Source organism: Monopterus albus, unplaced genomic scaffold (assembly GCF_001952655.1).
Source record: "Monopterus albus unplaced genomic scaffold, M_albus_1.0 scaffold17.1, whole genome shotgun sequence".
Classification (NCBI taxonomy): domain Eukaryota; kingdom Metazoa; phylum Chordata; class Actinopteri; order Synbranchiformes; family Synbranchidae; genus Monopterus; species Monopterus albus.
Window position 1 is genome coordinate 3,882,073 of NW_018127897.1, and position 26,719 is coordinate 3,908,791.

The 26,719-nt window shown below is 40.9% G+C and overlaps 1 protein-coding gene across 1 annotated transcript in view; it reads right to left on the minus strand.

Annotated features, from left to right (window-relative positions):
• Positions 1-26,285, minus strand: part of chst8 (carbohydrate (N-acetylgalactosamine 4-0) sulfotransferase 8) — a 210,616-nt gene extending 184,331 nt beyond the window's left edge. Inside the window, exon 1 of the mRNA XM_020592392.1 lies at positions 24,527-26,285. The gene's annotated coding sequence lies outside the window, so the exon portion shown is untranslated. The remainder of the gene's footprint in view (positions 1-24,526) is intronic.
• Between the last annotated feature and the right edge of the window lie 434 nt (positions 26,286-26,719).

The following is a 26,719-nucleotide window of genomic DNA, read 5'->3' on the forward strand; positions in this document are numbered from 1 at the left end:
GAAACGTGTGCAATCTATGAATGTACTGAAAGATTAAATGAGGTATTAAACACCTTTCACTTTAAAAAGGGGCGGAGACCCGGAGGAAACTCTGAGTTTCCCGAACAAAACCTGCTCGCCAGCAGGTTAGGTTCACAGAGTAAGTTGCCGTAGTAACTGACTCTGAGTTTAGATTACCTCTCTTTGTGAAACGGGTTTAACTTACCCCGTTTTCACGGGTTTAAGTTACCTCCGTTTCTGAAACCGAAAACTCCGAGTTGCCCTCATTTCGGGGTTAACAAACTCTGAGTTTCGACAAAACCGCCTTCTTGAAATAGGCCCCTGAATGTAGGTTAGAGTCAATATTTTGCAACTTGGCAAATATGTTTAATAAAACACATCTCATGAGGTTTAAAAAAAATGTCACCAAAGTCATTGCGACCTTGAGCACTGTGAATGTCTGCACAAAATTTTTGCCAATCTATAAAATAGATGTAGAGATGTGAAAATACTGACCTGCTGAAATTGCTGAATAAAATGCCAAGGGATAGCCAAAGATTTATGGATATGTGTACCTTATTTTTTGATAATCCATCAAATAGTTACTGAGATATTTCACTAAAAACCTAAAATGTCAATGTCATTGTGGTGCTATAAAAAAAAAAACTACTGGAGATTACCAAAGGGAGTAGTATACATCCTCTGGGGATATCTGTACATATTTTCATCTGAATCCATTCTGTAGTTGATGAGATGTCATTCATCCATCCATCCATCCATTATCTATACTGCTTATCCTGAAGAGGGTTGTGGGGGGTGCTAGACAGGTTGCCAGTCTATCACAGAGCTGACATGTAGACAATCAACCACACATACTCACACTCACTTGTGCAGACAATTTAGAGTCACCAGTCAACCTAAGCGTCATGTCTTTGCAGTGTGGGAGGAAGCCGGAGTACCTGGAGCGAATCCATGCAGGCACAGGAAGAACATGCAAACTCCACACAGAAAGGCACAGGGTCAGCCTGGGCTTAAACTCAGAACCTTCTTCCCGTGAAGTGACAGTACTAATCACTGTGTTACCATGCTGCCTGAGATGTGTCATTATTGACTACAGTAGTGGATCTACCAATGAACCAACACTGCCATCCCTGGAGCCATGCTACTAGCATGGATAAAAATAAGAACCATTAAATTTATGGCTGTCGTTTTTGACCATAAAATAATAAAACATTTTCACTTAGTTTTGCTTTTGTCTTTGCATTTGAAAATAAAAATCAAACAATACTTTCCTCTGTTTTGTTATTTCCCCATGTGTTTAGGCAACCAAGCTAGTTTTACCTCTGGAGGGTTTTAGGGTAATTTCAGGGTGAGGCAGTTCTCTCCATGTTTGTACAGTTAACAGTTTTCATATAATGACACTTTATTATCCCTCTGGTTATGTTTGTTGTCAGGTCCGCTCGGCGCGACCTGCCTCTCTTTTTCTTTTTTCTCTCCTGCTCTCTTTTTTGTGGGTTCCGCGCCTCAGCTGTGTCGCTTTTTGTAATTAGTGACTCGTGGGTTGTCGCGCACAGCTGAGGCGCATTAGCGTAATTACCTGTTCCTCCTTATTTCAACCTCTGGTAGACGCTCCGTAGATTTACTTCAGTGTTAAAGGTCATTGTCCTGCTGCATCACCCAGCTTGGTCTGAGCTTTAGCTTGCGAACAACCACCCTGGCATCCTGTAGGATACCTTGATAAACTTGGGAATTTACCTCACTGATCATTCTGCCTAGTGCCTTTGGAGTGATCTTGGCTGGACACCCACTACTATGGAGAGTAGCAACAGTATGAAATCATCTCCATTTATTGACAATATGTCTAACTGTGGACTGATGAATATCTAAAGTCTGACAGACAACTCTGTAACCCTTTCCAGCTACATGCAAATCAACAACTCTTGATTGTAGGTCTTCTGAGATATCTTTTTTTTTTTGTGAGGCATGGCCCACATCAGCTGATGCAGCTTGTGAACAGCACACTGACACTGAGTGTTTTTACTTGTCAAGGTAGTTCTAAACCACACCTTCATTCTCGTTTCATTGATTGTACCCCAGCTTTGCTAGCACCTGACTCCAGCTGACATTTAGTGACATCAGAAGCCTACTGTTGCCATGACCTTTCCCACATCACTTTGTATGGTTAATGGGTGTGTTCAATAAGCTTTTCCAACATCACTTTGTATGGTTAATGGGTGTGTTCAATAAGCTCATGAAAGATCATGACCGTTGCCATTACATTTTCTTGCAACTGTATATATTTTAAAACTGCACCATGTAGCAAAGATCAAGATCATATTACTGTTATATTGATTTTATGTCATCTCAAAGTGTGAATCACAGATAAAAATTATACATTTATTTTACATTTACCCTATAGTTATCAACACCTAGCTAAATAATTTTGTGTTTTTTTAAACCTTACATTAAAAAGACCAGAACCAAACCACTCTCCTGTGTTATTTTTATTACATCTATGTTAAATATGATGTGTTTATGGTTCAAGTGGTTAATAACACAAAAAAAATCAGTTGTAAGATTAAGTAAGTCTGCAGAATTAGAAAATTACTGCTCCTTCGTACCATCAGAGAAGATGCAGCAAATATTTGTGATGCTGATTGTATCAATAATCGATGTAGTGCTGGTACACTGAAAAATCCTATACTACATATCTGTCATCACAGTTAAAGAGTAAATGTGGAAATTTCATAAATATGTACTAATTCTGGGATTTACAGTAAAATATGGGACTCATTCACAGAGCTCTAAGCAGTTTCATTTATCCACTACTATTTCCACTGAGAATCATAATATATATTAATCAAACCTACAGTAGCTGGCTTTGAGTTCTTAATGTCAGCTGGGTTCCTTTTTTTATAGCCTGTAGAGTAGCTGGAAATAATAACTGCCTTTTAACAAGGTAGCTGGTGTTCTTCAAGTTAATGGGCACACCTTGAGGACTTTAATTTGGTGGGCTGAACTATGTGGTTTGAGTTTGACCTTGTGCCATTTTCTGCTGTGAACCGTGTACAGTACAAGCAAAATTATTTCTGGGTTCAATCATTTTTTAAATGGAAGGTTTAACTATCCCCCTCTCTATCATTTTGAATGTTTCTGTAATTTACAGCCAATGTTGGTAACTCTGCTTCTTAGTTTCTTAACCTTACTTTTTTGCTGAGTCATGTTCAGAGTGAACTTGTGTCTGAAACCTCAGTTGCAGTTGAATTCTAACAGGTTATTGTCTGTGATGTTAGAGCTGATGTTGCACTGTTGCTACCTCTGTTAAGCTAAATGATTTTAACTGGACCAGCAGCTTCTTGTCTGTAGTCAGTAGGTGTAGGTAGAGTGAGGTGAGGTTGGATGTCAGCAAGGGTTACCAGTGCCTCAGGCTTGCTTCAAACAGACTCCCTTAATTAAAGATGGTTAAATGAAATACACTGATGATGGATGTCTCATTTTATCCATTTTTTTTAGCTAAGGCAGCTACATGGCTTGACTGTCTGCACAGTATGTGTTTCTGCCAAGCCCCCATTTAGTCCAAATATTGGACAGATTGACATGAGCCGTGCACACTTTCGGAAGAAGTGGTGACTTTGTTGAACACCTTACTTTTGCGGTGTAACTTTGTTTAACTGCTCCTTCCTGTAGCTCAAAGCACTACATCATCTATACAGAATCAGAATCAGCTTTATTGGCCAGGTGTGTTGGACACACGAGGAATTTGACTCTGGTACAGCAGCTCTCAATGTGTACATACTGTACATGTCAACAAGCAAAGGGATGTGCATTAGGAAAGAGAGAATTAAAAAAAGGAGTAGAGTTACTTAAACGGCTGCTAGTATGGCAGTGGACTCTAATCTTTTGAAAACATTTTTCCCTGAAGAATGACAATTACTGATACACAACACAGCAGGTGCAGCTCTAATTTAGTTAGTTGTTACTGACATTACAAGATGGTACAAGATTGACACTTTCATTGTAGAACTATGAAGCTGCAGCATAAAGTAAATACGTAAAAACATATCATACTTGAAGGGTGTCTTGTGAAGTTAGAAGAGGCCTGTGAGTCCTGAAGCCACACAGTCTGTCAGTGTGTGCTCTCTGTAAGGTTTACGGACCAGTGTTGGTGCTGTGTGCAGAGAAAGCCTGACAAAATTACCTTAACATCAACAAACGTTTTTACTAAATGCATCACCACTTCCCGTGATCTAATTTTAAATTTATGGCTGTCGTTTTTGACCATAAAATAATAAAAACATTTTCACTTAGTTTTGCTTTTGTCTTTGCATTTGAAAATAAAAATCAAACAATACTTTTAGCAGAATATATTTTTTATTTCTGAAATGGAACTTCAAATAACAAAACATACAACAGCATTTTCAATTGAAAATCACTGAAAATAGAACAAAGCAGGGAACACTACATTTGGAGTTGCTTTGGGTCCCCAAATCATTAAATCCGCTTCCGTGTCTAGTGTAAATACAGGGTGGGCCACAGAAAAGTAGCCCGTGTACTCGAGAGTGTGGCATTGGTATTGGAGGTGGGGTACTTTTCCGTGGCCCAACCTGTATATTAAATTAAATCTCCTACAGTATCCTCTCTTGCTTCATTAAGAGGGTGAAACATGAATGCATACTACTTTGGCCCATGCCAGAAATTAATGAACCCCGGTCAGGTTGCCTGGGTGTATGAAGTTGAAATTCCCAAGGCAGCAGAGGACTATTTATACTGTTTAGAGTCACTTTAACATTTGAACTGAGTTTGCAGGGGCTCCAAGTATTTTTTTTTTTTTGTATTTTGTACCTGTATTACAGAGTTCACACTTGACTAGAGGGATATCTGAAACTGTCACCAGGTTGTCCCTCAAAGTTTTCATTTTCAATGTTTTATTTCATAATGGTTTGCTCAGTTGTAACTGATCTGTTGTATTAAATATATTGCCGCTCTAATGTCTTCCAGGTGCAGAGGCAGTCTGCACTGTAGTGTTATTGCTGATGGAATCCATCAGACTTTCCTCAGTTTTGTTATATCCCCATGTGCTTAGGCAACCAAGCTAGTTTTACCGCTGGATGGTTTTAGGTTTGTATGGTTAATGGGTGTGCTCAATAAGCTTCTCCAGCATCACTTTGTATGGTTAATGGGTGTGTTCAATAAGCTCTAAGCTTTAGTTAGTTGACAGTTGACATTACAAGACGGTACAAGATTGACACTTTCACTGTAGGACTATGAAGCTGCAGCATAAAGTAAATACGTAAAAACATATCATACTTGAAGGGTGTCTTGTGAAGTTCGAAGAGGCCTGTGAGTCCTGAAGCCACACAGTTTGTCAGTGTGTGCTCTCTGTAAGGTTTACGGACCAGTGTTGGTGCTGTGTGCAGAGAAAGCCTGACAAAATTACCTTAACATCAACAAACGTTTTTACTAAATGCATCACCACTTCCCGTGATCTAATTTTAATTCAAGACCCTCTTTCTTTTTCACCTCTCCACAGACACAGCCGTTAGTACATGGTGAAATGAATGCTCTGTCATAATAGTATTTGTGTACAACAGATGTGTTAAAAAAAGATGAGCCAAGGATCAAAGTATGAATTTTTCAGTAAACAAGACGGGAGTGATTTTGTGCAAGTAAAGGAAAAAAATATATTGAACTGGGGGGTGTTATTACATAGTGAGACTTCACAGGAAACCACAGTTCTTTGTGAGAGACTGCAGTTATAAATATAAAATGGTACAATCCCACTATTCTATGGTATAGCGCCTTCTTTTCTGAATTGCATCATGTTTTTCTCAGGCATGAGGCTGTTTTACAGCAATAAAATGAAAACTCCCCAGTGTTTCTGGAACCTCCTAAGCATTCAATGAGATTTGTAGTGCAGCAGACGTTTTGTAGTGTTACAGTAGGACATCTGTGATTACAGTTTGACAGCCATGTTAAAATACTGAACTGCTGAAATTGCTGAATAAATTGTCAGGGGATAACCAAAGATTTATAGATATCTGTACCTGATTTTATGATAACCTATCCAATAGTTTGAGATATTTCGCTAAAAACTTAAAATGTCAACGTCATTGTGGTACTAGAAAAAAAAACAGGAAATTATCACAGTGAGTAGGATATATGCTCTGGGGATGTCTGTACATATTTTCATCTGAATCCATTCAGTAATTTCTGAGATGTGTCATCCATACATCTATCTATCCATTGTCTATAATTTGATCTCTGACACTTGACTGCACTGAAAAGAACTGAAATATCTTTTAAACTGATAAAGCATGGCATTGTTAATGTTTCTTAATGTGACATGCACTTGTTTAAAAATGCCTTTAAAATCCACCCAGAGCTAAATTATCTAATAGCAACCCGTAGGCATGTTGATTTAAAATGAAAACCTTCTAGCTACCTAATGTCACCAGTCTTTACACTATAGACAATGTCAACTCTTGTTAGTTAACCATGTTAGCTAGTGTCAGATATCAAGTTATCCCTATCTGTTATCTACAAACTAGCAGTCACATATCTAGAAGGAGTAAACATGAAATGGGTAGTTAGACCTATATCAAAATATAATAAAAATAAATTTCAGGCCAGAAACTCCATGAAAATGCCATAATTAATTCATTATTTTGTATGTCATAAACAGCATCAGGCAAGAGAAGCAGAGCAGGCTAATGAGGGAACAGGTGCATCTTCAGTGTTTCAGGTGAGGCTGTAATTATGAATTAGAGTAGTTTGGAATTATAGAGAGGCATCAGGATTTTTCTCAGGATTTTCAACCTTTGTAAGTCAGTGTATTTGGTCATGATTTCATTCTGAAAAAATCTTACATCAGAACAAATTGGCACATGTTTAAAATTGCCCTTAAAAGTAAATGAGACCCAAATATAGAACCTAATAAATACATGGGGTGGGGTGTTTGCAGAGCAAACACAGTATTTGAATTTGAAACTCCATTTTCATTTCACAAACTGTCCAGACAGCAGACAAGAAAAAGTATCTGGTAAAAAGTGCTCATGACTTCCAATGTAATATTAGAAATTCAGTCTCAGGAGTCTGCCAGCATGTTTGCAGTATAAACTTAGGGATACCAAAATCCCAATTTTGAAATAAACTGTGCAAATTAAAGTAAAAGAAAAAGAAAACAATCTCTCTTAGATTTCTTTTTTCCAATTAAAAGTAAAAAATGAATGTTTAGCCCATCACATCAAAACTTAAGCTCAGCAGCTTCCCAATAATTGTATGCAATATTCACCAGCCAAGTCCTGTTGTGATGACTGTCTACTATGCTTCAGACTAAATGTACTCGCTAACCATAAAACACAGTGTTTCAGAACTCTTTAAAATGAAACATATTTCTTTTCTTGTTTCTGTTTTCTCTTTGTTGATATGCCACTAACAGGAATTTGAAGCCTACAGTACTGACATGTTGTAATACGAGTACACCACCACCAGTACACCACTAATAAACCCACAGCATGTTTTTAGGAAGCCAGCGGTTCAAACAGGAAGGATAATATAGCATATGAAACAAGCATGCTGATAACAAAAACATTCCTGTGATCAACAAGGTACTGGTTTGATTTATTGAAGTGGCTGTGAAAGTTTAGCCAGGGGAAGGGAATGAGCTGATTTCATGTGCCAACAGTGGCAGTGGTTGGGCAACTCCCAGATGTGGACATCTACTGTATGGGATAATTGAATGAATGATGAGGCAGGTTGTGCTTAAAGGAAACCTTTACTCTCTATATAACAACCGTCTCACCTAGAAATGATTTGAAACCCGCTAGTGTTAATAACTTGCAGCCCAGCAAATTACTATTACTATACTCTTTTTTCTTATTCAACAATATAAATGAACATATCTGGTAAGTTGCAAAATGTTATTACTATTTATAACATATCTGTAAATTGTTCCATAATAACACATTTCATGTTTTTCTACAATATATGAGAAACTAAAGCATTATTAAAGTTTTTATGATTATGTTCATCACTCACAACACATGTTATGATTACAAAAAATGTGGTTTTGGTAAAAAATCGAAACATTCCACAGTTACTTTGAAGCATGAGACAAGTGTTTGTTTTTTTTTGTTTGAATTAACATTTAATCAAAACTACAATCTTTTCTTAGTGGCTTTTGTCAATACAAAATATAAACAGCTGAGTATGGGACAGGGGTTAGATGTAAAGATATTAAATATATAAAGATAAAAGTAAAATGGTAATGTGAGTTATTCTGAACAAGAATAATCATGTTTCTTGGCCCACACTGTGGCCCTGCTGTACTCTTTGTAAGACCTGATTCAATATCAGCCTTAAACTGCCAAAGCATAATAGATTCACATCTGATTAGGAGCTGATTAACTGTAATTGAATGGTAATGCGAGTTTTTAATTGCTACATAAATGGATTATTATTCATAGTAAACCTCACAGACAGGGGTTTACTTCTAGAAGTCATTCTGAAGACATCAACACTGAGCTTACACTCAGACACTAATACTTGGATTGTTAACCTTAAATATTAATAACTATCATTCATAAAAACTGAATGCAAAGCACTTAAGTTAGGAAATAATATTCCACTGCTTAATGTGTTAAAGTGCAGGTGTACTGTATATCATAGAAAGATGCAAAAATTAATTCTCCTGGCTGGGTTTTCAGTGAAATGATGTCTCATATCAAAAGTTTAATACAGTTTTTAACAACCTGATAGTCACAGTTCTTCAGTGTGGGAGTACTCCACTTTAACCTGTTTAAATATACCTTCATTATTGTGCACATGCTCAAAAATGACAAATCCAAAATAAAACTTGTTTACTTGTTTTTAACCCTTTTGTGTAGAGTCATAACTTTGGTCACATTTGAAAGTTTATGCAGCAATATGAGTTTACTTATTCGCTTTATTTAAAAACTGGTGCAAAGGGCTATGACAAATTTTGTCTACAATTGACTCAGTCCTAGGTAGATTTGTTTATTTTAGCAGTGTTGTATATGTACAGATTTTAATGCAAGACAATAAAGCTTAAAATGTTTTCCAGTTATTTCTCATGACCCTATATAGTGGTCATTACTTGCATTTAAAAGAAAATGGTAGGTCTGCTTGGCGCGACCTGCCTCTCTTCTGTCTTTCTTTCTCCTGCTCTCTCTTTTTTGTGGGATCAGCGCCTCAGCTGTGTCGCATGCTGTAATTAGTGACTCGGGGGTTGTCCTGCACAGCTGAGGTGCGTTATTGTAATGACTTCCCTACCCTATTTAAACCTCTGGCAGACACTCTGTCGTCACTGGAGCATTACCTAACTTACACTATGTTAGACACAGACATGTTGAGGAAGTGATGAGTGAATGGCAAGGTTTTTGTTTTTCTTGTTTTTTTTTTGTGTTAGATAGGGCCACTCATGTTGATGAACTTTTCTAGCCATGAGTATCTGACGGCGATGCAGTGATTACCTCAGCTGAACTTTCCTAGCCATGTGTATCTGACGGCGATGCCGTGATTATCTCTGGTTAACTTTCCTAGCCATGTGTATCTGACGGTGATTTTCTCAGCCGTGGGTACCGGACGGCTAGCACTACAGCGAGCGCTACTCTAGCCCTGCTCTTCTCATTCCTGTGTCCCTCCTGTCATCTCACCTGTCGCCGTTCTCCTGTCTACTCGCCTGGCTTGTCCTGGTCCTCTACTTTCCTGTTTCCTCCTCTTATTCATCTGCTCGTCCTAGTCTCCTCAGCCATCCCTGCCCTACTCGGGTTATTGTGCTATATGTTGACTTTGTTACCTTGGTTGTGTGTTTTTTCCATTAAACCTCCATTTTTCTACTAGCACCTGGGTCTGCAAACTTGAATCGTACCTCAGTTCTCCCTCACCCTCCTGGTGAGGGGGACTAAATCATAACAGAAAAAGAATGTTGTTTTGTTTGTGTCAGAGTCCACCATTCTCAAGGAAACAGTTTTTCAGTCTAGAGGTCCTGCATTTCACACTCCTGCACTTCCAGCCGGAGGGTAGAGGTGTGAACAGTCCGTGCTGGGGGTGGGTGGGGTCTTTGAGAATGGAGGGAGCTTTCCTGCGGACTCTGGGGTGGTAGATGTTCTGCAGAGAGGGCAGTGGAGTCCTGGTAATCTTCTCTGCAGTCTTTACCACTCTCTGCAGGCACTTGCGGTCTGTAGCAGTAGTGCTGCCATACCAGACAGTGATGCAGCTGGTCAAGATGCTCTCGACGATGCAGCTGTAGAAGTTGCTGAGGATCCTAGGTGACATGCCAAACCTCCTCAGCTTCCTCAGGACGTACAGCTGCCACTGGGCCTTCTTGACCAGCTGTGTGGTGTTAAGTGTCCAAGTGAGGTCCTCACTAATGTGGACACCCAGGTATTTGAAGCTGCTCACTCTCTCCACTTCAAGCACCCACATGAACATTGGCCCATGAGATCTCCTCTTCTTCCTCATGGCCACTATCATCTCCTTTGTCTTGTCCATGTTGAAGGTAAGATTACTGTCCTCGCACCATGTCACCAGACCGGCCACCTCCCTCCTGTAGGCTGCTTTGTCCCCGCCAGGGATGCGTCCTATCACTGTGGTGTCGTCTGCGAGCTTAAGGATGATGTTGTCATTGTGGGAGGTGACACAGTCATGGGTGAACAAAGTGTAGAAGATGTGACTGAGGACACATCCCTGTGGGATGCTAGTGTTTGTAGTGATGCTGGCTCCCAGGCAAAACATGACTTAGTACTTGGTGGAGAAAACCTTGCTGGCAAGCACAGAGGTAAGATGTTTCTTGTAGCTGGTCACCAGGTTTGTGCACATCTCAGGAGGGATTTTGGTCCACTCTTCTTTACAGATCTTCTCTAAATCCTTAAGGTTTCTTGGCTGTTGCTTGGCAACTCAAAATTTCAGCCCCCTCTATTGATTTTCTATAGGATTAAGGTTTGGAGACTGGCTAGGCCACTCCATGACCTTAATGTGCTTCTTCTTGAGCCACACCTTTGTTGCCTTGGCGGTATGTTTTGGGTCATTGTCATGCTGGAAAAGCCATCCACGACCCATCTTCAGTGTCCTGGCTAAGAGAAGGAGGTTCTCATCCAAGATTTTACAATACATGGCCCCATCCATTGGCCCCTCAGTGTGGTAAAGCTGGCCTGTGTCTTCAGCAGAGAAACAGCACCAAAGCATAATGTTCCCACTTCTGTGTTTGACTGTAGGGATGGTGTTCTTAGGGTCACAGTCAGTGTTTTTCTTCCTCCAAACACGGTGAGTCGAGTTCATGCCAAAGAGCTCAATTTTGGTCTCATCTGACCACAGCACTTTCTCCCAATCCTCTAAATAATTTAGATGTTCATTGGCAAACTTCAGACAGGCCTGTAGATGTGCCTTCTTGAGGAGTGGGACCTTGCAGGTGCTACAGGATTTCAATCCATGATGGCATACTGTTTTACCAATGGTTTGTTTGGTGTTTGTGGTCCCAACTGCCTTGAGATCATTCACAAGCTCCTCCCGTGTAGTTCTGGGCTGATCCCTCACTTTTCTCATGATCACCATCATCATGAATAGCCACTCCAACAATTGTTTCTTTCTCACCAAGCTTCTTGCTGATGGTCTTGTAGCCCGTTCCAGCCTTTTACAGGTCTACAATCTTGTACCTGATTTCCTTTGATAACTCTTTGGTCTTGCCCATGGTGGTGAGGTTTGAATGAAAGATAGAGAAACTCTGTGGACACATGTCTTTTATACACCTAACGAATTGCCGTTAGGAGCACCTTCTTAAATTGACAGGACTAATTTGTGCACCACATGAGCACATACCAAGTCTGTGAGAGCCAGAATTATTGTTGGTTGGTAGGGGATCAAATACTTATTTTACTCATTGAAATGCAACTTGATTTATAACATTTATATCATGTGCTTTCTTGGAATTTTTAGTTGAAATCCTGTCTCTATCCTTTAGAATAAACCTATGATAAATATTATAGACCCTTCATTTCTTTGTAAGTGGGCAAACCTACAAAATCAACAGGGGATCAAATAATTTTTATCCCCACTGTAGAGAATGGGACTGAGGATGCAACCCTGTGGAGTGCCAGTGTTTGTCGCGAGGCTGGCTGAAGTCCCATTGCCAATCCTGACAGACTGGACCTGCCAGTCAGAAAGTCCAGCAGCCGGTCACAGAGGGGTGGTGGAGACCTAGTGTAGACAGTCTGTGGGGGATAACTGTGTTGAAGGTGGAGCTGTAGTCAATGAAGAGTATGCTGATGTAGGAGTCTTTATTTTCCAGGTGAGAAAGGGTGTGGTGCGGCAGCAATAGCATCTGAGGTGGCCCTGTTCGGTCAGTAGGCATACTGCAGGGGGTCCAGGGGGTCCGGTATACTGCTCTGAATGTGGGCCAGCACTGCTCTCTCAAAACACTTCATAATGATTGGGGTGAGCGCCACTGGCCTGTAGTCATTCAGATAAATACTTTATTACAGACTTAAGGTCCAGATTTATAAATGCTAAAAAAAAACAATAAAACAATGAAACAATCAGCAATAAATAATAAAAAGACAACAACAAAGACAGGTGAAGGGAGACGATGGTTGTGGTCTTGAAGAAGGAGGGAACGATGCTCTGGCTGAGGGAAAGGTTGAAGATGGAGGTGAGGACATCAGCCAGCTCTTTGGCACATGCTCTCAGAGCCCACCCAGGGATGTTGTCTGGTCCTGCTGCCTTGCAGGGGTCGATCCTCCTCAGGGTTTTGCATACCTGGCCTGGTGAGACAGTTAGTGGAGAGGAGGTGGGGGGTTGGGTGGTGTGTGTGCCTCCTCTCTGTGCTGTGGCTGGAGGTCTCAAAGCAGGTGTAGAAGGTGTTGAGGTCATCCGGCAGGCTGTCTGTGGAGCTGATGATGCTGGTGATGGTCCTGTAGTCTGTGATGTGCTGCAGGCCTTGCCACATCTGTCCGGAGTCAGCAGTAGAATAGAAGCCATTCAGCTTCTCTCTGTACTGCCTCTTGGCCGCTGTGATGGCTTTCCTCAGTCTGTACTTTGCAGCTTTGTACTCCGTCTCATTGCTTGAACTGAATGCATGAGAGCGAGCACACAGCATGTGGCGTACCTGACTGTTTATCCAGGGCCTCTGGTTGGGGAACTTCCTGACCTGTATGGTGGACACAATGTTGTCAACACAAGTGCTGATGTACCCAGTCACATACTCAGCATAATCCTATATGCTAACAGAAAAGTCCTCCAAGGTGGCTGCAGCTTTAAACACATCCCAGTCTGACTGAGCAAAACAGTCCTGCAGGGTGACCTCAATCTTTTGGTATTACAATCCTCTTAGTTCTGACTACCTTCCCTCTCCTCGTTACCATTCGACCACACTTATCTAGTCCGAATGACATTCCGATGTCCTGGCTGTAGATCCTAGTGGTATGGATCAGTGAGTCAATGTCTCATTCACTCCTGGCATACAGCTTCATGTCATTCATGTAGAGGAGGTGGCTGATGGTTGCTCCATTCCTTAGTCGGTATCCGTAACCACTCTTGGTGATGATCTAGCTGAGGGGGTTCAGCCCTATGCAGAACAACAGCGGGGACAGAGCATCTCCTTGGTAGATACCGCACTTGATGTTAACAGTTGTGCAGTTGGTCTCTAGGGTTGTTTTCCACATTCCCATTGAGTTCTTGATGAAGGCTCTTAGAGTCCTGTTGATGTTGTACAATTCTAAGCATTCCAGGATCCATGTGTGTGGCATTGAGTCATAGGCTTTCTTGTAGTGCACAGGTTGGTATGTCTGGTCTTGCAGTCTCGAGCAACTACTTTATCAACCAGTAGCTGGTGCTTTCCTCCTCTGGTGTTACTACCAGTTCCTTGAGCCATGTGCCTGCTCATTTTAGCTGCTATGATGCCTAACAGGAGTTTCCATATTGTGCAGAGGCAGGTTATTGGGTGGTAGTTGGATGGTACTGCTCCCTTCTGAGGGTCCTTCAGGATCAGGACTGTCCGGCCTTCAGTTAACCACTCAGGGTGGGTTCCATCCATTAGTAGTTGGTTCATTTGTCCCACCAGGTTTTAATGGAGTGAAGTTAGCTTCTGTAACCAGTAGGCGTGGATCATGTCAGGGTCTGGTGCTGTTCAGCTCTTCATACTTGAGACCCGCTCTTGAATGTCTGCCATTGTGATGGTTACTAATCTGGTTCAAGGAGGTTGCTGTGGTCTGCTCTCAAGTCCACTAGCCACTGGGCATTGTTGTTATGTGATGCCTTCTTCTCCTATATGCTCTTCCAGAACTGTTCAGTCTCCAGCCTTGGTGGCTCTGCTTTCATGTTATTCCCCTGCCACTGAGAGTACACTTTGGATGGCTCCGTGGAAAACATTTGGTTCATTCTCCTGGCTTCAGCTTCTCTGGTGTATCTCTTCAGCCGGGTGGCCAGGACTGTGAGCCTTTGCTTGGCAGTCTCTAAGGTCTCAGGTATGTTGTACTTCTTAGGTACCCCTTTCTTCATCATGCCTTTCAGCAGTTTCAATAGCTGGCTAACTTCTCTCCTTGCCGCCTTGATCTTGGTCTCTAACCTCCTTCTCCATGGAGGATACTGTTCTTTATGGTCTTTGTTGAACTTATAGCCAATCTTCTCAAGGATCACGGTTGCTGTGGTGTATAACAGCTTGTTGGTCTCAGTGATGGTTGTAGTAGGGATTGAACAATCTAGTGCTGCATTCACATTACTGGGGTTACTTACTATTATAATAGTTCCCTGTTCCCACCCTGCAGAAGGGTCTTAGAGTCTTGTCGATTTTGTACAGTTCCAAGCACTCCTGGATCCATGTGTGGAGGCATTGAGGCTTTCTTGTAGTCAATCCAGGCAGTGCACAGGTTGGTATGCCTGGTCTTGCAGTCTCGAGTGACTACTTTATCAATCAGTAGCTGGTGCTTTGCTCCTCTGGTGTTACTACCAATTCCTTTCTGGGCACTGCTCATGTATTGAGCCATGTGCCTGCTCATCTTAGCTGCTATAATGCCAGACAGGAGCCTCCATGTTGTGCAGAGGCAGGTTATTGGGCGGTAGTTGGATGGTACTGCTCCCTTCTGAGGGTCCTTCAGGATCAGGACTGTCCAGCCTTCAGTTAACCACTCAGGGTGGGTTCAGTCTATTAGTAGCTGGTCCATTTGTCCCGCCAGGATTAGAATGTTGAATTGTATGTTTAATTAAGGACCTTTTGTCCTTAATATTAACAAATATTGTGAGGGGCCGATGAAAGATTTAATGCATTTAACTGCCACATCATCTCTCTCTTTCTTTTTGTATTAAATAACCAACAGCAGAACTCCATAGATTTCTAGCCTATTTTGCTGATATACATTTTATATATGTTTTAAGTTCAAAACATTGAATTGAACAGATGCTGTTTCAAAATCATAGTGGTTTTAATTCTCTAATGGCTGTTTGTGCCTGACTGCCCTGTGAGGGAAATTCAACTCATCTGGGCCCACCTACAGTACAAATTAAGATCTAGCTACTGCATGCATCCAGAAAGACCTGAATGTATTGCCAAGTCTTTACTGTCAAGCTTGAGCAAAATAAATTAGTGTAATTAACTTGGGCAGCAACAACCTGGCCTAAAGGATCAACACCCCAAGTGTTTCCAGAAGAACTGCAGTGGAGAAACATGCAGTGGAGCTAAAAGCTGGCAGCAATCGTGTCTGTGTTCTAGAGTCCTGGGTTTTCCAGGCATTATGCTGTCTTCAAACTTACAGCACCTGGCCTAACATCAGCCCCTGAACCAGTCACCTTGTCAGCCTGAGCAAAAGCTGCTCCACACCCTGCAGTTTCGTTTGGCCAATCCACATCCTCTACCATTTTACAAAAATACCCACATAACACCTATTTCTCCTCCAGCATTTTTTTCCCAGCTCCAAGATAAACAAGTGGCAACATAGTACGGTGGCAACAGGGGCAGCATCTCTCAAAGAAATACTGACATCACAAGCCAACCCCTGAGCATCAGTTTCCCCAAATAAAATTCAGTTTTCATTACCCAATTTGTCAGCCTGGATTTTGAACTGAACTGAGGGCTAGGTGACAGGCAAAAGTCAACTATTACTTTTAAATTTGTGCCCTTTGGACTTGGCACACATCACTCTTATTCAACAATCATGACTTATAGCTCACATACTGTATTTTCATTCACTATACCACCAACATCCAGTGTGTACTGTATGTCTGGCACATAGACTGGTAGCACACACATTTGAATAAAATAATGATTTACTGGTCGAGATGCTGTAGCACTGCCTGCTCATTGTCAAGCTAGGAACTGGTACTGTATAATCACTATTGTCTCTGTTGTCATTTCTTTGCCCAAGGATCTAACCAATTATAACTCTTGTCACAAAGATGCCTTAACTTTGGTGAGAGCTACTGTATAAAACATATCATCAGATTCAGCGGAAATGTCCTTTAATGCTGCTGAAGTCTGAAGTACCTCTATTTATGATTACTGGTCACTGTATTTTATCTATAATGGCAGAGCAGCCAGGCATGATGATCTTCTCAGCCTTTACCGAGTGATCCCATACAGACAGCAGTAGCCATAGGAAGATAGGGTCATTCTGTTGATTGGATTTACAATGACAAACCTTTTTTCTTGTTGATTTCCACTGGGCTCCATGTGTGATAGCAATTTTTGGTTTTACTCCTTATGCATTAAACTGTAACTTAGTATGCATCAGACTGAGGTGAACTCTGACACACTAAATATATGAACTTTCAGCTTTTCAGCACGATACATGTACGTATCTGTGCCTCTGATATTGTTGAGAGATGATAGAAGTGGCATAAGGGTTCTCCCTCCCTCTCCCCTACACACATACACGTGTACACACTTGCCCATTTTCTCACTCTCTCCATCTCATCTGCCCCTGCCTTTTCCTCCTGCCTCTCACATAACAAGAGGGGCATTCTCATTTTCTCTCTTTACTCAGAATCCTCCCCATGTCACCCCCTCTAATCTTGCCATGGAAGTGACATTACAGCATTCTTCAGTTTAATGCACTTTAATAGTATTAATATCTGCTTTTGCTTCTGCAACAAACACCTGTTACATCTTATTAAAGCTGCTTAGGAGCAACTGATGTGGCTAGTGTTCCAAAACAGAAATGTACCATGGGTGAAATGCAAAATAACTCACTGTTAAAGAGTAATCTGTTTTTTTAACACACTGGCACTTGCCTGGCACAGCATGGCACATGATGTACTGTAAACAGACACTGGGGGAACTTAGACAAGGAGCAGCCAGCTCCCTGTAGTCCTTCCTACTCTCTCTCACTGTGTGGAGGAGGCCTGCAGATATGGGAAGAACATGAGTCCATGCCACCTTCTGTGCCTCCTATGTCGCTGTTGCAGTGACAGCCAAGGTCAGTACAGGAATAACAGCGTGTTCCTGCATGGAGATAAGACTTTCACTAACATCTGAACCACTGTGCTGCTTTTCGATGGAAAGAGAGTCCTGCCCCTGAATTATTCAGTGGGTCTCCCTGACCCTAAATAACATTGTTTGACACCCTAAATGAATAATTAAGAAGTGACATTTTGTTCCCATTAGAGGTAATGGTAATGATAGCACCCTACTTTATGGGTGAGGCCGAAACAAACAGAACATGCTTTGTGGAGGAATTTGAAGTTTTCTGTGTTAAAACCAGCCGAGCTGTCACACAAGCACCAATGCTAAAAAAAGAAACACATTCCTATGAGAAGATAAAGATGCACTGTACATGCAGTCTGTGTTGATTGTTGCTAAAGCATAACCTAAAAAATATTCTTTGTCACTACTTCCATGTTCTCCTAAGAATTGTATGACAGTTTGTTCCTGACACATCAGAGGCTATTTCATTATGCGAGTCAAGAGCTTGTAGTCAGCTCTGTGTATCAAAAATGATGTATTGCAAAGTCAATCCTAGCTCAGCTGCCTCGGTCTGGTTTGGTGGAGGGGCAGTAAATTATCGTCTGTTTCCCAAATTTGCATTTCAGTGAGGGTACCATGATCAGCAGCAAATCTACAGTATATCTAAAATGTAAAAATGTATAACAATACTTTTTTTGTTTCCATTAACATGATAATAAACTATTATATGCCCATTATTAAGCAGGACATGTAAAGCTATAAATATTCTATACTGTAAAAAACAAAACATTATACAGAATTTTATGGGTTATTTTAAAGATTTTTCCATGTACTTCCAACATATATGGAAATGGTAATAAAATTACAAAAATATATTGTGAAATTGCATGCCAAAATTAAAACAGAAAAATCCTATAGCTGTGAATGATCAAAAAGTTATACAAAAAAAATCCACAATTTCATAATTTTACAATTACATTTACTGATTTCAAGTTTTTAAGAAGCTGGGCAAGGCGTTAGTGAATCCACAAAGCCAGAGGAGAGAACATTTTCCAAGGGTACCTGCCATCAGAAGGATCTGTCTAACCCACAGCACCACCTGCACCTGAGGTAAGAGTACGTGTCACTCCTACCTTGGTCTGCTTATTATGCTATCACTATGTTTCAGTGTGTGTGTGTGAGTGAGAGAGAGAGAGAGAGAGTTAACATTAAAACTAATTAAAATTCTTGAATTTTATTCATCATTGTAGGCTTCAGGAAGGGACTGCAAGAGGAAACTGTGGCAAGTGCAGCAAACATATTGTATCTAAACACACACAAAGTCTGTCCTTTGTGTGGTGTGTATTTGTATGCTTATAGGATGTAGTTATAGGTTTAAAAGGCCAGTGTGTGCATGCTAATATGTATCATCCACTACCTATTCACCTATGCCTCTTATCCTGAAGAGGGTCACAGGGGGCTGGAGCCAGTCCCAGCTGACACTGGGCAAGAGGCAGGTTACACCCTGGACATGTCGCCTGTCTGTCACAAAGCTGACAGAGACAGACAACCACACACCCACTCCTAGGAGCAATTTAGTCACCAATTAAACTAAGCTGCATGTCTTTGGAAGGAAGCCCAAGTACCCAGAGAGAAACAACGCAGGCAAAGGGAGAACATACAAACTCCACTCAGAAAGGTACTGGGATGGCTGGGGCTCAAACAAGAACTTTCTTGATGTAAGGCAGCAGCGCTAGCCACTGCTCCACCATGCCGCCTACTACCCTGGCTTTCCAATTTAAGACAAAGAAAAAAAAATGCATCTTTTAATGCTATAATTTCTCCAGACTAAACATGCTTTATTGCACTTTGTCAACATTGGTAGGGACAACCTTACCCCATGCCAATCTCCTAGTCCCTGGATTTAGGCCACATTAGGATCTGGATCTCATTTATTTCTGAGGGCAATTCATACAAAATTCACTAAAGTGACATTTTCATGGAGTTTCTGGCCTGAAATTCAAATAAAACTTTGGCATAGGTGTATTTATTCATTTCATGTTTACTCCTGCTAGCAATGCATTTGCTAGCCTGTAGATAACATAAAACATAGATAACTTGCTAGCTGACACTAGCTAACATGGTTAACCCTCCTGTTATGTTGCGGGTCAAATTGACCCACGAACATAACTGCTTTAAATGAGACAAATATTTGATATGAAGAAAAGAACATGTTCAAATATTTGATATGAAGAAATGAACATGTTCATTTCTTCATATCAAATATTTGTCTCATTTAAAGCAGTTATGTTCATGGGTCAATTTGACCCGCAACATAACAAGGAGGGTTAACAAACACGAGTCAATATTTTCCATAGTGTAAAGACTCATGATATGAGGTAGCTAGTACGTTTTCCATTTTAAGTCAACATACCTACTTGCCTTTTTAAATAAATGAGTCACATTAATACCACACACTTAACCAGTTTAAAAGACACTTCAGTTCTATTAAATTGTCAGGATTCTGTCTAGGGGAGGACCCAAATGCAGGCAAAGTAATGTTCAGTAACAAGCAAAGTTTAATATAAATATGAAAGATCAACTGAAGCACTAAACCTGACAGATTGCAACACATCAGCATCTAAAGGAATACACACACACACCATTAAGGAGCAAATACAGTGAAACCAAAAACATGTACCAAGACCAATAAAATAAAGAGAACAAAGATCAAAAACCAAAAGTAGAACTCAAGAGTCCAAATCATCAAAGGCCATAGCCAAAGCAGGGACAGTCCAAGAACTTACAGGAGGCAAACAAAACATAAGATAATCACAACAGAACATGGAAAACCAGAGCAAAGCAGAGTGTGATGCACAGATCAACCTACAAACTAACCATAAGAAGTGAGGAGAATATATATAGGCTGAGAATAAGGACAATGAGCAACAGGTGAAGGCAATGAGTGAAAATCAATGGCCAGAATAAAGCTGATGCGGGCCAGATGACATGAAACAGGAAACACTTTCAAAATAAAAGCATAGAACAGCGCGTAGGCCCAAACCATGACAGACATGGCATGAACAAAGTTATGTTAGGCATGCTGTGGACTGCAGGCATTATGGATGGGAATGTTTAATCTGAAAGACTAAATTTTCACCCATGGACTGAACTGACAGCCCTGATAACATACCCTTGTCCGACATTCACAGAAATTTTATTTTATTTTATTTTTAGTATTTTTAGAGCACTTTTGTCTTTATATCAAAAGTTGGTCACAGAAAGATGAACAAATGTTTAAAGCTGGACTCAGATGCTGCGAATAAAATATGCAGATATACATGGTGCTCACCAAAAACATGCAATTATCAGGGCGCCTGAGTTGTCAAGTTTACCAAAATGCTTTGAAGTTGACTGTGGTTTGCTTACTAACACAGATGCTAATAGGGTTGTATGTAAATTCTGAAATAGGTACAATAGGAACATCCTGAATTTCTGCATTTAAAGATGTCGTGTTTGAGGTTAACAAAGTTAATGCTGTTGGACAATTTAACATAATCAGTCAGACATGTTCACATTTTGATCTTTTCACTGGGATGGTTGTAAAAGGGGAACATACGGTAGGTAATCAGCCTCATTCTTTAAGAAACACAAAGCCCTTTTGTAGTTTCTTATATATAACTTTTCTGCACAAAATAAACTGAACTGAGTGTATAAGTGTTCTTAGCAAAATACATCACAGTTTTGTCTAGAAAAGGTTTTCACTGAGGTAGTGCTTCTGGTTCCTTCACACAAGAACACCAGAGCTGCAGTACACCTGCAGGGACACACTCAGGAGAGAGCTCTGCGGAAGCATGCACAGATTCCTAGTTTAAGGCAAAAGAGATTGGGTGCCAAAGACAAACCACATTTATAGCCAGGAATAGGAATAATTCATTGTGATCAAAGTGTACATTATGCACCATTCCATGACAAAGCTGATGTGGCAGGATGAAATCAGAATGCTTTTGCTTTGCCTGCTCTCTAGTGGCTTCCCAAATGAAAACAGTGAGGTGAAGCTATGACTGTGAAGCCACTGTGTGTTTCTCGTCATGTTTTCTGTACTTGTTCTCAGATGGCTTCATATTAGAAGGAGTGCAACATCTCCAAGACGTAACATGTATTAGAAAAAGAGAGCATTCCTACATGGAGCATGTCTTCTCACTAGGAGCAAGGACTGAATGTGTCTGAAGCTATTTGCCATAAAGCATTTAAACCAAGGAGCACACGTCACATGGCTGCTGTACGAGCATGTGGATAAAAGTCAGGGGTCAGAGGTAACTGAATGAAAAGCTGAAGTACTATTTATCTTTCACATAAGATACAATTTTACTTGTTGTCTATGTGTCATTTTTCATGCAGCTTTGTGAGCACACACATTTGCACCCATTTCTCTCCCAACATGGAACCATCCCTCATATACTCACTTTACCAGGGATGCACACATTCCCTTTTTCTTCCTCATTTTTGTTTTTGGTCCCTTCTGCCTTTTCTCTCATGCTTTCTCTGCAATCACACACAAACACATAAACAAACACATGCCTCCTTTTTCAAGTTTCATTTTCTCCCTCCCACACACAGGCACACGCGCCTGTTTCTTTCTCTCTTTCATTTTGTGCATCTACAAACCCTTTCTGTTCCCTGTCACTCCTTCACTGCACATATACACACTGAAATACACAACCGCACAGACATGCAACCTCCTTCATCTTCTCTTTTATTTCTTCCCCTTCCCACACTTTTCTTATCTCTACTTCCATATCTACACACACACACACAAACACACACAGGTGCCTGTTAGCTCATTTGCTCTCACTTTCTCCCTCTCACTCCCACCTTTTCTCCCAATCACTCCCACGCCCACTCTTTCATACACACATACATACATTCCTCTTTCGCTCTGTCTTTTATTGATGCTTTCATCCCGTCTCCCCTCCCACAATCACACGCACACACACAGGCTCATGTGCTACCAGCAGTCCAGCTTCCCTTACTCCCAGCTGGGCTTGGACAGCTCTCTTCCTCTGGCCTCTCTGGGCCATCTGGAGTGCAATGTCCATGCTCCGCTGGTCCCCTGCCAGCCGCTGAGCCTTCCAGGATGAACACAGCATCTTCAAGCACAATTTATACGCGTCAAAGCTCTGCTGTGTGTCCAGTGACCCAGCTGAGTGAAGTCACTGAGACTCACATTTCCCACCTCAAAGGAGCCTCATTCTGCTTTGATGACACCTGCGCTCCCCTTCTCTGTGGATGGAGGATGCCCCATTAATTGATTAAAGTCTCCAAGCAACCTTACCAGCAATTATAGCTCTGTTTATGATCTTGTGGAGGGTTTGTCTTTGCATGAGGAGTGAATATCAAAACCTGGTACACAGGTCAAGTATCACAACAGGCTTTGCAGGTGAAAATATACCTGTCTTCAGACTAGATTACACCACCTGGCCAAATTAAAGAAGAAAATCCATTCTCTTCTTTTAAAAACATGTAAGACTGAAATTAAATTATTCTATGGACTCTAGCAGGAACTGTTATCTGCCATGATTTAAATGTTACATTTCCAAGAAAAAAAATCACTATGAGATTCAATACTGGTAGATCTCCTCTCTCTAATACTTTTATATAAAGTGTCTATGACTGGATGGATTTGAGCTGCCAATATGCAAAATTATTTACTGCAGCTTCAAGCTCTGTGCAAAGTCTCCCACAAGCCCACAGACTGTCCTCTGCTATGATGACACCCACTCTCCCTGTCCGCTCGACAAGGTAATTGATTAAAGCAAGTAAGTCACAGTACTTAATAGTTACAACACTGTTTAAGACCTTTTCGATCTTTGACCATTTTTAAGGGTACAGATATACATAGTAAAGATAGAGAAAAATCAAATGAAGACAAGTCAGAAATGTTGCATTAGTGGCACACAGTGAAACTTCAAACATTCTTATTAGATAAATCTTTATATATATATATGCAAGTGGGGAAGTTATATATATATATATAATTAGTTCTGACTGTAGATACTGCACACTCTGCACTGCGGTTGTTGCACTTCCGATTAGATGCTAAGCTGTATTTCGTTGCTTTGTACTTGTACATGGGTAATGACAATAAAGTTGAATTTAATGTAATATAATCCAATATATAAAGTTGTGTTCAAGATACCGGAGCAACATCATTTAAGCCATAATAGTAGTATGACCCAAAATACATGCCTGAGGCACTTATTGTGCAGTGGCTACTTTTATTGTACAATGAACACACCAATCCAATGTGACACCTGAGCGGCAGCACACACAAACTCGGTGCTGAGCTTTTCTATTTTCTGATTGTACTCCAGGCACAGGTTTATCAGGCTGGAAAAAACAAACACTATTAGCAACTATGGCATAGATCACTGACCCTCACTACAAATGATGACATTTTTATTTAAACGCACTAGACATAAATTAATTTTGACAGCTTGTGAAACACAAGGAAGGAAGTTATCAGGTACCAGCAGGCAACAAAGTGAGAGACCAACACAAACCAGGCTCCTTCTGGCACTGTCCAAAAAAAAGTAAAGATAAAAAAAACTCTCTCATGTCGCGCGTGATACAACCACTAAAGCTAATGCCTCATTGTCACTCTAATAATATGAATCATTCTGCAATGATATCAAGGTCTCATTATTTCTTAACTAATGGAGAGTGTTAGATTTTTTATTTTAAGGCAAATAAACTATTAAATGCACTGGAACCTAAAACAATAGAACAGGAGAAAGGCAAGCACTCCATTAACTCTGACACTCTGAGGCTAAAATGTTTGGAGGGAACAGATGAATGGACACCCAAGTACATTTTGAAAAGCAGAACAAGCAAAATCAATAATCTGTGACATCTGTGGATCAATACTTTTCAACAGTTTGAACATGTAAAACAAACCAGAAGTGACCGACACTGTAACTTTGTAGCCATACTCAAGATCAAACTTCAGAATAAAACATATGCAGATCATCAGGGCAACAAATAAAGACAACAGCCAGAGCGACACTGGTGACTTTAGAGGCTGTAATGAAATATGACAGAAATGTGATTGAAAACAGGCATCTGCAGTTTACTGCACACCGCATCTAGCGCTGGACTCACCTTAATGAGTCTCCCAAATACCATGAAGCCCAGAATCAGGTGGGTAAGTGAGAGTGCCTTCCTTTTCTTCACTAGTTGATCAGCCAAGTCTTTCTGTTTCAGCACCACAAAAAGCGCGTCCACGTCTTTAGGGAAATAATGTAAGTTTATGACTGATGTTGTGAACGCATCGACTGTGTAGACTGAAAACACATATCCTTCAAGTTTGATGCCACCTCACCTAGTGCTCTGTCTAGAACAAACATGACTCGCCGTATCTGGTGCTTTTAGAAAGAGTATGGCCAATCACAATGCCTCTCACTCTTTACTCTCACATCTTTGCGCATCCCCGAAGAGTCTCCAAGGACCGGTGCCTGTCTGCCTCCAGGCGGGAACGCCTACAGTATTAGTGACTTTAAGACTGGCTCCTACTGCTATTAGAGCGCATCTTCATTTGCAGTGTTCTCTTTGTCTTCGGGGCGATGCTGATGCTGATGCCGATAAAGATGGGTCTATGAATGTCCTCCCCGTGCATCGACTGGATACAGGAGCGGAGCAGTTGGAGCCGGGAACAAGAGGAGTGTCCCTGGCGGTTCTGAGATCATGAGAGACTCTTCTAATATGGATGAGTTCCGTGTCTCGCCGTTGTTATAACCCGTTTATCCAACGAAATGGCGAGATCATGGCGCGCTGCAAGTGTAAACTGTATTATGTGCGGTGCTCTAATAAATGCAGCCGAGCTACAGTAGAGGCGGCAGAGTTTAAACTAAATGCCTCTCCTGTTATCAGAGACAGAGATATAGATCTAGGCAATGAAGTAGCCTACAACGTCATTTAATTAATTATGAATTTGTTATTTATCATCATTTAGGAAAAGGGGCCGTTTTACACGTGTGTTTGTGAATGTCTGTGTTTGCGCCTGACAATGACTTTCTGACTGAAAAAAATGGATTGTGCTTGCACTTACAATATATTCATTCGTTAATGTCAGATTGCATTTGTGAAAACTTTTCCTGTCCAGTCCCATCAGTTTGGTGATGGACATAGACATGTTACATGTGAAAGAGATCAAAGTGCCAAATCAGCACATGAGGTAAACCAAGTCAACAAACGGCCTCAGATAAATCACATACAGTGAGTTTTTTAATCTTGTACTGATCTGAATTAAAGGAATTTGTGGAGTCATTCTCGCTAATAAAAGAATACATGTTTGGAAAAAATAGAGCTCTAATGAAAAGAGAAAAGGCCCTGTGGGATTATATCAAAGCCCAGTGCATAATTCATCTCAGACTATTTCACAAAGCCCTGTATAAAGGCTTTGTTTAACTTGTTTCTCCATTAAAAAAACAACAACTACAAATGTTAGGGCCCTGCACTGCACAGGAGGGAGGCTATTCACTTGGCTCTACTAGGGCAGTATGTTTTTCAGTTTTGTTTCCTAAGTGACAGCTAATACAAGTAAAATCCTCAATTAAAACCCCTTGGGAAAGTCTATGGCAGTGCTAGTGAGGAACATTATAAATGTCATACTGCCAGGTGTGCTCATCGTCGTTATCTGGTATCAGCTTCTGGAGTTAATGTCGTATCTGAGTATTATTATTTTAATCTCTGATGTTTACAAGCAGAAGTAGATTATTTAATCTTAAAACAGTACTAATTGTACAACCTGGCTGTGTTTAAAAGCAATAATCTGTGATATACTGCAATTGTAGCAGACTGCTTATGTTCAAATTGTTAATATGTCATTGTGGTTTTGTCATTGTTCTTATTTCAGGGTGTGGCTGCTCAGAAACATCCAAGGCATCAGCTGACACTCTGGTATGCTGCTCCTGACTTGAGCACACCCCCCTCTGCTGGTGTTAGGCAGCAAAGAAAATTCTTCTCTCTACTTCATTCGGCTGCAGGGACTCTTGGTACAGGTCCAAGAACACTAATTCAGACCTACAGAAAGGTTTTGCAATCCACTGCAACACAAGAATTATTTACTGTGAAGCCTTTTAATTCACAAACCTGCAGCATGTAAGTGGGGAAAAACACCGGCCAGGTCCTGAAGATCTAAGAGGCACCAGCACAGCAGCTGCAGCATGTCTCTGCTGGGATTGTGGGCTGTTCACTGTGTGCAGTATCTGCAGACACTGACAAGAACATTTTCTGAAAATGATCACTGTTGTTTATTTTGTGTCTGTGAGAGTGGAAAAGCTTTGTATGCACTTA